Source organism: Caloenas nicobarica, chromosome 1 (assembly GCF_036013445.1).
Source record: "Caloenas nicobarica isolate bCalNic1 chromosome 1, bCalNic1.hap1, whole genome shotgun sequence".
NCBI classification, from domain to species: Eukaryota; Metazoa; Chordata; class Aves; order Columbiformes; family Columbidae; genus Caloenas; species Caloenas nicobarica.
Genome location: NC_088245.1, coordinates 146,337,270 through 146,349,343, shown reverse-complemented (window position 1 = coordinate 146,349,343; position 12,074 = coordinate 146,337,270). Strand labels below are relative to the sequence as shown.

Below are 12,074 nucleotides of genomic sequence, written 5' to 3'. Positions count from 1 at the left end.
TCCTTTATGGTTATATTTTCGCCACATCTATCCACAGGTTTCAATAAAAGAAAATCAAATTTACACACTGTGAACTTTCATTGACTACAGTTCTTCGCTACAGCAGAATCCATCATTTCCTGCGTATACTCCATTACAGTATTAGCAGGAGCAAAAGCATCTAATCAGAGAGCGTAACAACACGATTGCTCATTTCTCGTTATTGAGCCGGGGTAGGTTGTGACTCGTGGTTCCACCTCCAGCAACTCCCTGGACCTACTCGATGTAAGAGCGGCACTCACCTCCTTCGCCTTCCAGGGTCACAGAGCTGGCACAGAAATGTTTTCGGTGCAGCAGGCTACCATTCTGCCTACAGCTCTGGCTCGCCGCAACAGAACAAAAATCACCATCACGCCGCTTTTTCCCGCTTGGTGTGTCAGCCTGTCAGAAAAAGAGCCCGCGGCCACCCATAAAAATTAACTCCAGACCGATGAAAATAACTCTTTCAGGGGAGGAGTAACCGCGTCGTGAGGAAAATGAAAAGCAGGAAGCTGATCTCAGCGGCGCGGGGAGCGCGGGCGGGGCGGAGCGGAGCCGCGGGGCGAGGAGAAGCGGAGCCGGGACTCGCCGCTCCACGGCTCGGCGGCGGCGCGGCCGGACCCCGCCGCATTACTGAAATACCAGCCTCACGGCTCGCTACCAGCCGGCAGCACCCCCTCCCCTCCCCGCACACACGGGCACCCCCAGCACCCCGTACACCCCCGCCCCCGGGGGCCGACGTCAGCGCGCAGGTAGCCGGGCCCTGCGCAAGCGGCCGCCCCGCCGGCACCGCCGTGCCCTCCCCGGCCGCTCACCCGCTGGCCCCGGCCCGGGCCAGGGCTGCCCGCGGGTGCCGCGGAGCCCGTTTTTCACGCGTGAGCCGGTTCGAAAAGGCACGTCCTGCGGGAGCGAACCCAAGTCCCCTGCGCCTGGAGGAAACTCGTACTGCGCGTTAAAAACAAGAGGTGGTGGTATCTTCTTAAAGATCGGACTGCCATGTTTTTTGTGCCTAACTAACTTCCTTTAATGAAGTTATAACAAAACAAAAAACAAACAAAAAAAAAAAGGCGGGGGGTGGGTATTCTTTAGGAAAACAGCTTCAAGAACCGAGAGGCTTTTCAGGCTAAAATTGAAACCAATACCAAGCTGGGCTTTAACTCGGTAACAGCATCTCCCTGCTCTGCACGAACCTTCTCTGCCAAAGGCATCCACCAGCCCCACCAAGGCCCCCCCGTCCAGGGGCAAGGCAGGACACTGACTCCCCCACCTGCCCTCCTGCCCTCTGCAAGAGTCAGGGTGCACCCACCACTTGCCATGCTGTCCCCACGTTCCTCTAGAGTGAGCTTCATTCGCATCATTAGGACGGCACTACAAAATCCCACATAAAACAGAATGATAGATAACATTCTAAATAAATGCGAGCTTGGAAAACCTGTCGAGGTAAACCCAAAAAGACAGAGGGCGAGGGTGGACTGACTACCATGGGAGCCATCAGCCATTGGTTCAAAAGAAGAATTAAAAGCCACAATGGAGAACAGCATGTAAACAGATCTTCCTCACATTCACACAGCCAGGATCTGATCTACGCCTCTCAGCCAAAAGCAGACAGTCCCTATGCGTTCAGTTTTTCTAAATGAGACCATGGAGATAACCACAGAGAGTGTTCCTACTTAGATACTTGTCTTGCTCTCTTTCAGGTTTGAATGTTTTGCCTCATGAGCTTTGCACAGCAATATATGCAGGTATTTTGCACCGGTGGTACAGAGAAGACACAGGACCAAAACAAAACAGTAAATTAGTTTAAGCCAAGTTCTTACACTTTTGAAAATCCTGTCTGGTGTCATCTACACCAATACTGACAGGGAAAGGGAAAAGAGAAGCAACTGTATCTTTACCACTTCTTTCATACATTCTCTTGTCTGCTCAATATAGGAACCCGTAGTATGCCCTTAACTCACATTTGAAGATCCCATTCCAGAAGATTATGAAACCCAGGACCTTTTAACAAAGCACTTAATGCCTCCTTTGAAATTCACTGCATCTTGTCCACTTTTTGACATCGTTTCAAACTATGTCCTACACTTGGCCTGCAGTCAAATCCAGACTGAGCTGGAGACATGATCACACCCCTCTCCCTACCTCTCCGCAGAGCCTGATGGCTTTCACTTCCAAGAGTGGACAGACAGGACCTGTGCCTTCATCTTCAGCCTTCCCAGTTCACAGCCAACCTCTGGTGACTGCAGTTACATTAACTCCTCAGGCTGTAAGTTGAAGGTCACTGATGCAGACATCCATCTCTATCTACAGCTACTCTGACAGAGTAGTCATCTCCAACTGAGTGGATGCAAAGCCTCAGTCACAGCAGTATCTGCAGGTGCAGCAGCAACATCAGCAGAGCCACAAGGAGACTAAAGGCAGCCTAAATCTCAGCATGCAGGCTAGGCCAGCCAGTGTACGAGCCACAACACGCTAGATCCTGTCCACCTTCATCTCAATGCCCTTTCTGCACTAGTGTTCATGTAGTTGGGCAGCTTTATCCCTTTTCATTCATATAGTGAGGAATGCTAGTTTCACTCTCAGGAAAACTTACTCCATTTTTGGGGAAACTATTAGCACTGAAGTGACATACAGGTGCTTCCTTATTAAGGAAACATATAGTTTAAAGCCAGAATTATATCAGAACTGGGAATGTAGTTTATATACTCAGCTGAAAAGATCCAGTGAGTATTAAAACCAAGAATCCACAAAACCTGCACGGAATATTGCGCTGGCAGTGATGTGTGAACAGTAGACAAGGTTAAAATACAGGTAAGAGCCCAACTTAAAAGAAACAGCAAAGATATTCCCAAAACATTTTTTTATATAGTTACTGTTACATAAATGCTCAGGCTTCTCTTCAAATCAAAACCAACACTCGTACAGCATCACTCTCAGCTCTGGGAGTCCACCATACCAGAGATAAATGAGCTCACAAGCCCACCTCCAGTGCCAGGATTACTGTGTGTATATTGGAGAAGCTGTTTCCTACCTGCTTTATAGAAGAGAAATTGTACAGCACTGAGTACTGGTCTTTCCCTGCTATTCAAATTGATACTGAGTTTTAAAAGGGCACTTCTCAGTTCTCAAAAATACTGTCCAGGTACGTTGTTGCTACAGTGTATTAGCCTCCTTCCTGCTCTCTACTTCTTCAGTTCAAGTACACATGTATACCAGTGAGAGTATTTCATTAGATGCAGAAGAGCAATCTCTGGAACTCCTGACATGACACTCAAAGACCATTTAATTCCAGCAACCTAGAGAATACCAGAAGCACTTAAAAAAAAAAGTATTCTTAGTTAATAAAAATTATTAACCACTTTATGAGGTTGACTTACAAATCACTTAAGGCATATGTTTAACTTCAGCAATGTACATCTTTAACAACAAAGGCACATCTTCAGTCTATCTTGACTTAGTAACAAACTAAATGTTTTAAAGTAACTTGCTATTATTTATTTTGCAAACAATTTTTTATAAGTGTCCTGGAAGACCCTGTTCTGTCAGCCCACCTTCAGTCTTTTACTGTTGAAAGAACTTCATCCTTAAGATGACAGTTCATACAAAGAAAAAGTTGAGGAGACACCCGTTAAAGTATTGCATTGTTTTCACTACAAAAAGCTCGAATTTCTTTAACCCTGCCTTTCTACACAAGAAGCTTCCTTGAGAAATCAGAGTAGCATCTGTGTGGACTTCAGATAATTATTCTCTGCTGCTTTACCCCTCCCAAGTTCCCTTGACTGAGGTCATCAAAATAACAAGTACATTATAAAAATCAAAGTTTACCATTTTTAGGATTTCAGGGGCAGGACTATGAAAGTCATTATTAGGCAACCATTCATCTCAAAGCAAACAGTTTGTGCTTAACAGTACCAAACAGTAAGACTTCTGTCATTATCTTTGCTGGCTAATGTTATTATCCTGTCCAGGGGTCTCCAACTTCAGTATAGATACAGCACTGGATCAGCAATTTTTACACTGTAGTCATTATTTCCTATGGCTCTGCAAAAGCAACTAAGAAGATTAGTCCATTGTTGGTAGGCTTACATTCATTTTTCAGGCATCTATATCACCTACAGGACACTTTTTTAGTGTTTTTAAAGTAATAATAATTTTTTTAAAAAGTTTGAAAACCCACTACTTTAAATTGTGTCAGCTTTTTTTTCCTCACAGGGTGAATACAATTTTTTTTGAAGCTTGAAAATGGTTATGAAAAGGGATCATATAATCATCCTTCAGGTACTAAACAAGATAAAAACCTACCTCAGAAAGAAGGCACGAGGTAGGAAGTAGCAAGCACCTACAAGCATATGCACTTATGTGCTTTAAACTCATTCACATACACTTAGAAGTCCAGGCACTTTCAATCAAGTAGTTATTCTGTACCATTTTATCATGAACATGAAATCTTTGTATTGTTTAAGCTACAGTTGTCGAAATTAATTTTTATGTGACAATTTCTGACCTCTCATTCCCTACAATAAAGGCAGGTAGAAATTAGGCACCAAGTTGTCTCTATATTTATTTAAAACAAGCCAACCCAGAGATAGTTTGATTACAAATTTACTCACTCCATCAGTACATCTATCTTCTCTTGAACTGACATGACAGGATGACTTCTCCTGGCTTGTTACTCTGGTACTTTATGACCATTAAAACTACTTAGAAAGTGACCAAGACAGGGAAGACCTGATGAAAGAAGATACAAAGGGAAAAAGTAACACTGATGTATGGTTGCATGGTTGAAAGCTTTCTCCTGCTAACCAGAAAGGAAATGTAACAGCAAATAATCACGGAAACAAACAAATATTTTGAGAGCATATTTAAAACACTCCAAAGCTTAACCTGGAAGTGACTGTCAGTGAAGACATCCAAACAATTCCCCAATCAATCAAATTTGTAATAGCAGCCTGCTATTGTAATCTCACCTTCTGCAAAATTCACAAAAAAAGTGTGCTCACATATACAGAGTTTGCAGCAATATCAATAAATTATAATCTCCACTGAAGCTCCATATTTTAATCTCCATCTATTATGAAGAAATACAATATTAATCACTAAACCAAGTCACTACTCAGCTCAAAATGGATACAATCTCCCAATCCAACACTTACATAACTTTGCAATACCACATAGTTAATATAACACTAAACAAATAAATTAATTCATCAAACATTCCAGAAAACACTATCAACAAGCTGTGTATTCAGGAACGGCAGAATTGCCACTTTAATGATTCCCAGATCTCAGCACTTCTTAGAAGTTGTATCAAATATTTTCATATATGCACACGTGCACACAAAAGCTTTCTGAGCTATGTAGTACATTAACAAGCGCACTGGCAACAGTGGATTTCCATCACCAGAAAGCCACTGCCCGGTCACCTACTGCACAAACCCACACATCAAAAGTGTCGGAACAACTTCAGGTACAAATGTCATACACAAATAACGCGTAAAATACCCAAGCCAGAAATCCTACCACAAGCAGCATCCCTCCCACTGTTATCCCGATAAGTTAAACCCCCGTTCTTCTCTGCCATAGGTGGAAGGCACTCAGATATCATATACAATGTATCTAAGTAAGATCCTAACTCCCCCTTCTTAACTTTATTACCAGAACAAGACCCTGGCAAGTTTACAGATGCAGAAATTTACTTCTCACAATGTAAGATCACCTATTACCTGTAGCACAAAAAAACCCACCACATTTCTGATATCAGAATTATGAGAGTTTTGTCTAGTTTTTGCTTTAAGAATAATGAGAACTGGTCTTCACGAGATTAAAATGCAAAACAGAGTTTTAAAAAGAAAACTGCTTAAATATAATCTCCTCTATTTTCTAGTTCTCCTATCACAAACAATTTATTGGAAATATATATACTTCTGTTTTTTAAAACAACCCACCAGTTTTCTTCCTAGATGTAGTGCTGCAACATTCTGTAAGCATATTCTTAAAAGAGATGCAAAGGTTCAAAGAGCAGTTGTGAAGAAAGCTATTTCACTCTGCTAATTTGCATCAAGTTTGATGGTTCCTATCCTCCCTCCTAAATGGAAAACTAACTGTGATAAAACATCAAGCCCAATTAGAAACAGCCACTACACACAACTATTTATTTGAATGATTTCCTTTAGAGTATGTGTAATTGTTTTTACAGAATCCTTTAGGGTTTGGGCCAAATATTGTCTTTTTCAGGAAAAAAAACTTCCTCCAGCTTCACATCTCCTTTAGTAAGTATTTCATTGAATTCAAATCTTGATACATATGAAAATAAATCTTTAATGCTGGAAAACCTCTACAGCAGCCTGAATTCTGCATTCAGGATACACTTGTGATTTTCATCTGGTTAGAATATTAGCTTGCACATTAGAAAGCCCAAGTTTGGCACTTATTTGAATATTAATTATTAAGATAGTAAGAGTGCCATGTAAGATTTCAACACCAGAACTAGAGCTCACATTTTTGGAGCTTGGTCCCACTAGTATCACATTTGTCAAAATCCTGAAGCTTAGCTTCGTTCTGTGCTATCATCTACGATCCGTTTTAAGGGCCAAAAACCTGACGGACTTCTGTAGGCATGTGAAGAAGTTGGGGAACAAAGCGGGCAAGATTTAGAAAACCACCAAGAAACTTAAAGAAATGTGTTTTGTCCAGATCTGTGGACAACTGGCAGCTGTGCCAGCCAGGGCCGGAGGTGAGATGAGTCCCTGTGGCAGCACCATGCGAAAGGAGGAGTGAGCACGGAGGAGAGGTCAGGTCACCACAGGTGAGCTGCCATCCCTTCTTGGTATAGCCAGGATATATTTTCCTCTGCAAATATGCTTTCTGGAAAGTGAGCAGTGCCTGGGAAGCAGAGCTGTGAGGAGGACAGCTGGCCCCAGCCAAGGCCATCGCAGCTGTGAGCAAGGACAGAGGACTCCCCTCTGGAAACACATGGTGGGGGCGTTATGCCAGCAAGGAAGTGCTGTGTAAATACAGTACCCAACATGTAAATCCAGCAAATATAGTGAAATTTTCAGCCATCCCTACGGATTTATAAGACATCATCCAATCTTTAGCCGTTCTTTTGTTTTACCAACAACTGCCTCCTCTGAATGACTGCAAACAAATTGAACTCAAGGTGCTTCTGCAAAACCATTAATTAGCTTTGGCTACTTGCAAACTCACTTTAAAAAAAAAAAAAAAAGAAAAACACCATATCATTTCATCTCCGGTAATAAGTGCTGCTTAAGATTCCATACATCAGGGTAAAATGCTTGCTGCAGCTTCTCTTGTGATGAAGTCCACTCTTATCTGAAGACCTGACTCCAAAGCCAGACATGTGAATCAGTGGCTATCACATGGTCTTCTCTAACTAATAGTTTCTCTGTGTTTTGTCAGCATACTAAACTGAAATGAGTAATTTTTCTCATTCAATTTTCATATTCAATTTAAAAAAAAAAAAGTGACGTTTTTCTTCTCTGGTTTGTGGTTTTCTCCCCAGTGTTTGTGTGGGACTCTAAATCTAAAAAAAGTTTCAACTATGCAACACTTCACTTTACTATAAGAGAACACAAACTAGATTATCAATATTAAAAATTGACATTTTATATCAAACATGCAACTTCTCCCCCTCCAAAACCCAAAACCTAACACTTTACATTCTAGGTTCAGCCACCAAAAGTCAATGCGCTATGTAAAGCATTGATTGATGCACATGTAAATACAACAAACCTCTTCATCAAGGAAAATCATACAAGTTTCTTGCATTCAGGTCTAAAACACCTCTGTGGGACACGACAGAGTAGGGTGGGTCTCTTCCTGCCACTCCAGCATGAATGCAGGGAACACAGGTGCCAATCTACACACTAGCTACCTGCTTGTATAAACACAGTAACAACATTAATATATTGTCCCTTCCGTAATATGCAAACAGGTTTTTAGTTTGTTTGGTTTTGTTTGTTTTGAATTGATAGGAAAAAAAGGGTTTAAGCTAGGCCACTTGTTACCAAAGGATGCCATGCTTTACAGATCGAAACTATGTCCTTGCTCTATGCAGAAGAGCAAGACTCTAGCTGTTAGGGTACAACGCTGGCTTGCCAGTGACACAAATTCTCCTATTCCAGCATCTGTCCTGCACTCTTTAAGTTATAAACACAGGTTAACAATAACAGCTATTTACACAAAAAAAACCTCACACTGCGGAATGCGGTGACTGAAGAGCTGACCCACTGTTACTTTTGCTACCAATGCATTTTACGCTGCCACAGAAAGGTACAACGGCTCATGGGAAACTGTAAAACTCCCAGCTGCTGCTGTTAAACTTTAGAGAGGTCATCAGCCACGTCCCCATGTCTCTCACCTGGCCGAGCACCACTGCTGCTCTCTGGGACCCTGCCTGGGACGGCCCAGAAGGAAGGGGAACGAAAGCCACTGGTAGCTTTGGTGCTGAAGAGACCCAAGAAAGGGCCACTGCACTCCTCTAGGAGAAAGAGGCAGCTGTAACAAGCAACCTGGAGAAGCCTGACATCTTCTGCAATGTTCACGTTTTTGTCAAAGCAATTCCACTACTACAACTTGATCTTCTGACCTAGGTGTAGATGTGGGTTGCAAACTTAACTGCATCACTTGTAGACCAATGCACCATACAAACCACACAGACATAATAATTCCCTGTCAAGAGACACTTGCTTAATTTTACAGCACACTGGATGCTGTACTTTTCTTTTTCTAAATTTTTTTTTTTCTATAAGAGAGTAGAGGGAGGATGAGGTAGAATGTTAAACATGACCTTGAAGGATTATGCTGGTATAAGAAGAGCACATGGCTTGGCCCCAAAACTGGAGCACTAGTTAGTCAATTAGTCTGTCATCACATTTACAGTTTTCTTTTAATTTGGACATACCTAACTTCCTTGAAGTCACTAAAAGACCCGTTTGATCTATTTAAGCAATGGGTACTAAACAGATACTAAATTGACTGTTACACGCTAGATACTTCAGATAAACACAGGTAACTTGGCCTCAGTGTTGATTTATGTCTGTATTTCACATACATTCTCAACGACTCCAGTTTTCAATTACAGCTTCTTTAAGGAAAGGCAGAAAAGCAGGGCAAAAATTCTACCCTAAGTACCGAAGGCAATACGCTCATCCTCCCCCGCCCCCCCCTACTCCTATAAACCCAAGAACAAGCCCTCTAATAAGCAGATCTTATCCCCAACCAGTTTTCACTTTCAACAACAACAAAACTTAATATAAAAATAAATACCAAGTTAATTGAATAATAATTTCCCAAGGGAACGTACTGTTTTCAATATCCAGTGCTATAAAAGAAATCTATAAACAGGATTTGCAACTTGCCAGGTCGGAGGAGCTGTTGCTGCAGCGTAACCAGATTTTGCATCTTGAAGGAATGTCTAGGACATGCCCTCATCGTGTATGGCACCAACCCTCAATGACTGGCCCCAAAGACTACAGATGCTTTCAGCAGCCCTGTGCTGCTAGGCACAGAAACCTGATTTAAACAGACTAACCAAGTCCAAGGAACTCCAGCTACAGCAGCCCAGCTCTGCATGAGCTAATTTACCCCTACTCAATGCAAGTTAAATTAGTGTGCACAGAGCTCCATGCTATCACTGCCAAACCACTTCTGATACTTGTTCTACCTTGTTGAATGCATACTCAAGTAACTACAAAAAACAGTGGTCTACAATGTAGACCTACATACCCTTAAGGTTTGAGAGTATGCCAAGTTTTATCAACAGGTTGGATTTGAAAATGCTACATTTTAACAAGGTGCTTCTAAAAAGTTGGTAATAAAGAATCTTTTGAGGTTTTTTGTCGGGTTTATATTGTTTTGAAGACACTCTGCATACTACACTCTCAAAATCCACCAAATCCAACTGCAAACCAGACTTGGAAAGGATGCATAAAACTCATAGCTTTGTTGGTAAACAGGCAGTATATTTGCCTGTTGGTCTGGCTGAACTCCTTAGCTGCGTTGGGTATTCACCACAGACCAGCGAGGCTCTGCATTTTCAAGGAGGTAGGTCATGGAGAAATGCAAGCACTCAGCACCTCAGTAGGGGATCTGGTGGATGGGATGACTCCAATTGTCCCTGAATTAACTAAAATCAACAGAATAGTTGAGACATTAAAGACAGAGTTTGACAGAAACGGAGGGAAGACCCTGGGTTTCCTGGAACAAAATATTTATACTGAAAAGGCACACGTCCTGTGCAGTCATCTTCACCTCCCATCTCTGTTTCCCCTAGTAATATTGTGATTAATTTGGAGTCATACAGCAATTGCCATCGTTTGCCAAACTATTCAGTAATCTTTAGTAGACCTCCCAGTTCACTGTAATAATTTTAAGTGCACCACAAAGTTGAAATCTCCCATGATCATTTATTTATCACTGCTGAGAAACACACCACGTCCCCCACTGTTCTCTAGAATGCTACCACTCTGCCCAGTAAGACATATGTCACTAGACACTCTGGAGCCTTTTTCTGTATTGACTCTGTGGTCCAATTAAAGCCAGTTGCTTGCATTACTCTTTCTACCCTTGGTATCACCATGATCAGTGACTTTTGTAATGAAGAAACTTAAGAATCAAACTTTACCTTGCTATTTTATCCTGAGTGTGCAGTGGTAGCAAACTGAGAGCCACGTGAAGATTTACATGTTTGTAGCAGACAGGGACTACATTTAAAGAACACTGGTGAACACTGATACCTTGGTAATACAGGATTTCCCAAGTTTAAAACTGATTTCCTTCATCATACGTACATATGGGGGGAGCGGGCGGGGTGAGTATTTCAAGTCAATGTAAGTGACCTGTTGCTTGTCACTGAGTTGCAATGGGAATGAGGCACCTATCTCATGTGACTGAAAATTTCAGATGTAATGACAGATACAGCTAAGTTTGCTTCAATAAACACCAACTGCTTAATAACTCAGTGCTGATAGTAATTTAATTTAGATTTTAACTGACAGTCAGTCCAATCCTATTGGTACATAACTGCGTAAATCCTATGCCTTTACAACCGCATATAACAGATTTCAGTAGTGTGCTCATCAAATGCTGAATCCTTGCTTAATTATTCCCTTTTGTAATAATTATTTTAGGTTGCTTATGTAAGAACTAAAATTATTTTCAAATTACAGGCAAGCGAAAGTTGTCACCATTGGAAATCACAAAATTTTCAGTATCAAAATTTAAGTATCATCTGACTGCAGCCACTAAAATTATTCAGCTCTGCCCTAACAACAAAGATATTCTTAAATTTCATGCATTCCTGCAAACAGGGATATAAAAAGAAATTCTTCTGAAGCTCCCATATTTTGGCAAGACAATGGTATATGCTGCTCCTCTACGGCAGCTGCTGAAAAGGTTCATCTCTGCATCTTGTCCTGTCACTCCTGTCAGTAAAACAAGGTGTAGGTATTTTACTGGACGAGGCATGCTAGTGCAACAGGTCTGTAAGTCACCACAGAACTGACTTTAAATGTTCCTAAGTTGCTCCCACCATTGCTAGAAAAAGAAACAGCACTCTTTCATATACAGGCATAGAAGAATTTTCGTTCAATTTACCTCATATGGCTATTCCAGATATCCCCATCACAAATGCTTAGATTCTTTTCCTATGGCATAATAACAAGCAACTGACACTGAGTGGGATGGGAGAAACAGAAATTTTTTGTAAGAGTTGAGTTATTTTTACTCCTAATATCTGTCTGCTGGTTAAGTAAGCTACCCGTTCTCAATTTCACCTTAGTCCTACTGAATTGCATTGTCTGTCCACATAAACGAAGTTGTCCAAATTCCCAAAGATATCTGCCTAATACACAGATTTGCCCTCTCTTTCAAAAAATAAAAATAGACATTCACTGATTTAAAAATAAAATATCTTAACACAAATCAAGACATTCACAAGTCTCAAAACCAACAACATGGTCCACTGGATCAGGGCAAATAATTTCACCTTACCACTGTTCGGTTCAGTGCTACTTCTGCCAACTAAAACCCTGAAGTCC

At 41.5% G+C, this 12,074-nt stretch overlaps 1 protein-coding gene across 7 annotated transcripts in view; it reads right to left on the bottom strand.

The window, feature by feature from the left end:
- Positions 1–12,074, bottom strand: part of BBX (BBX high mobility group box domain containing) — a 144,467-nt gene that overhangs the window by 109,461 nt on the left and 22,932 nt on the right. Inside the window, exon 1 of one of the 7 annotated variants that reach the window (XM_065636492.1) lies at positions 282–305. The exons of the other annotated variants lie outside the window; for them this stretch is intronic. The gene's annotated coding sequence lies outside the window, so the exon portion shown is untranslated. Of the gene's footprint in view, positions 1–281; positions 306–12,074 lie in introns of those variants that run through there. 7 annotated transcript variants of the gene reach the window in all.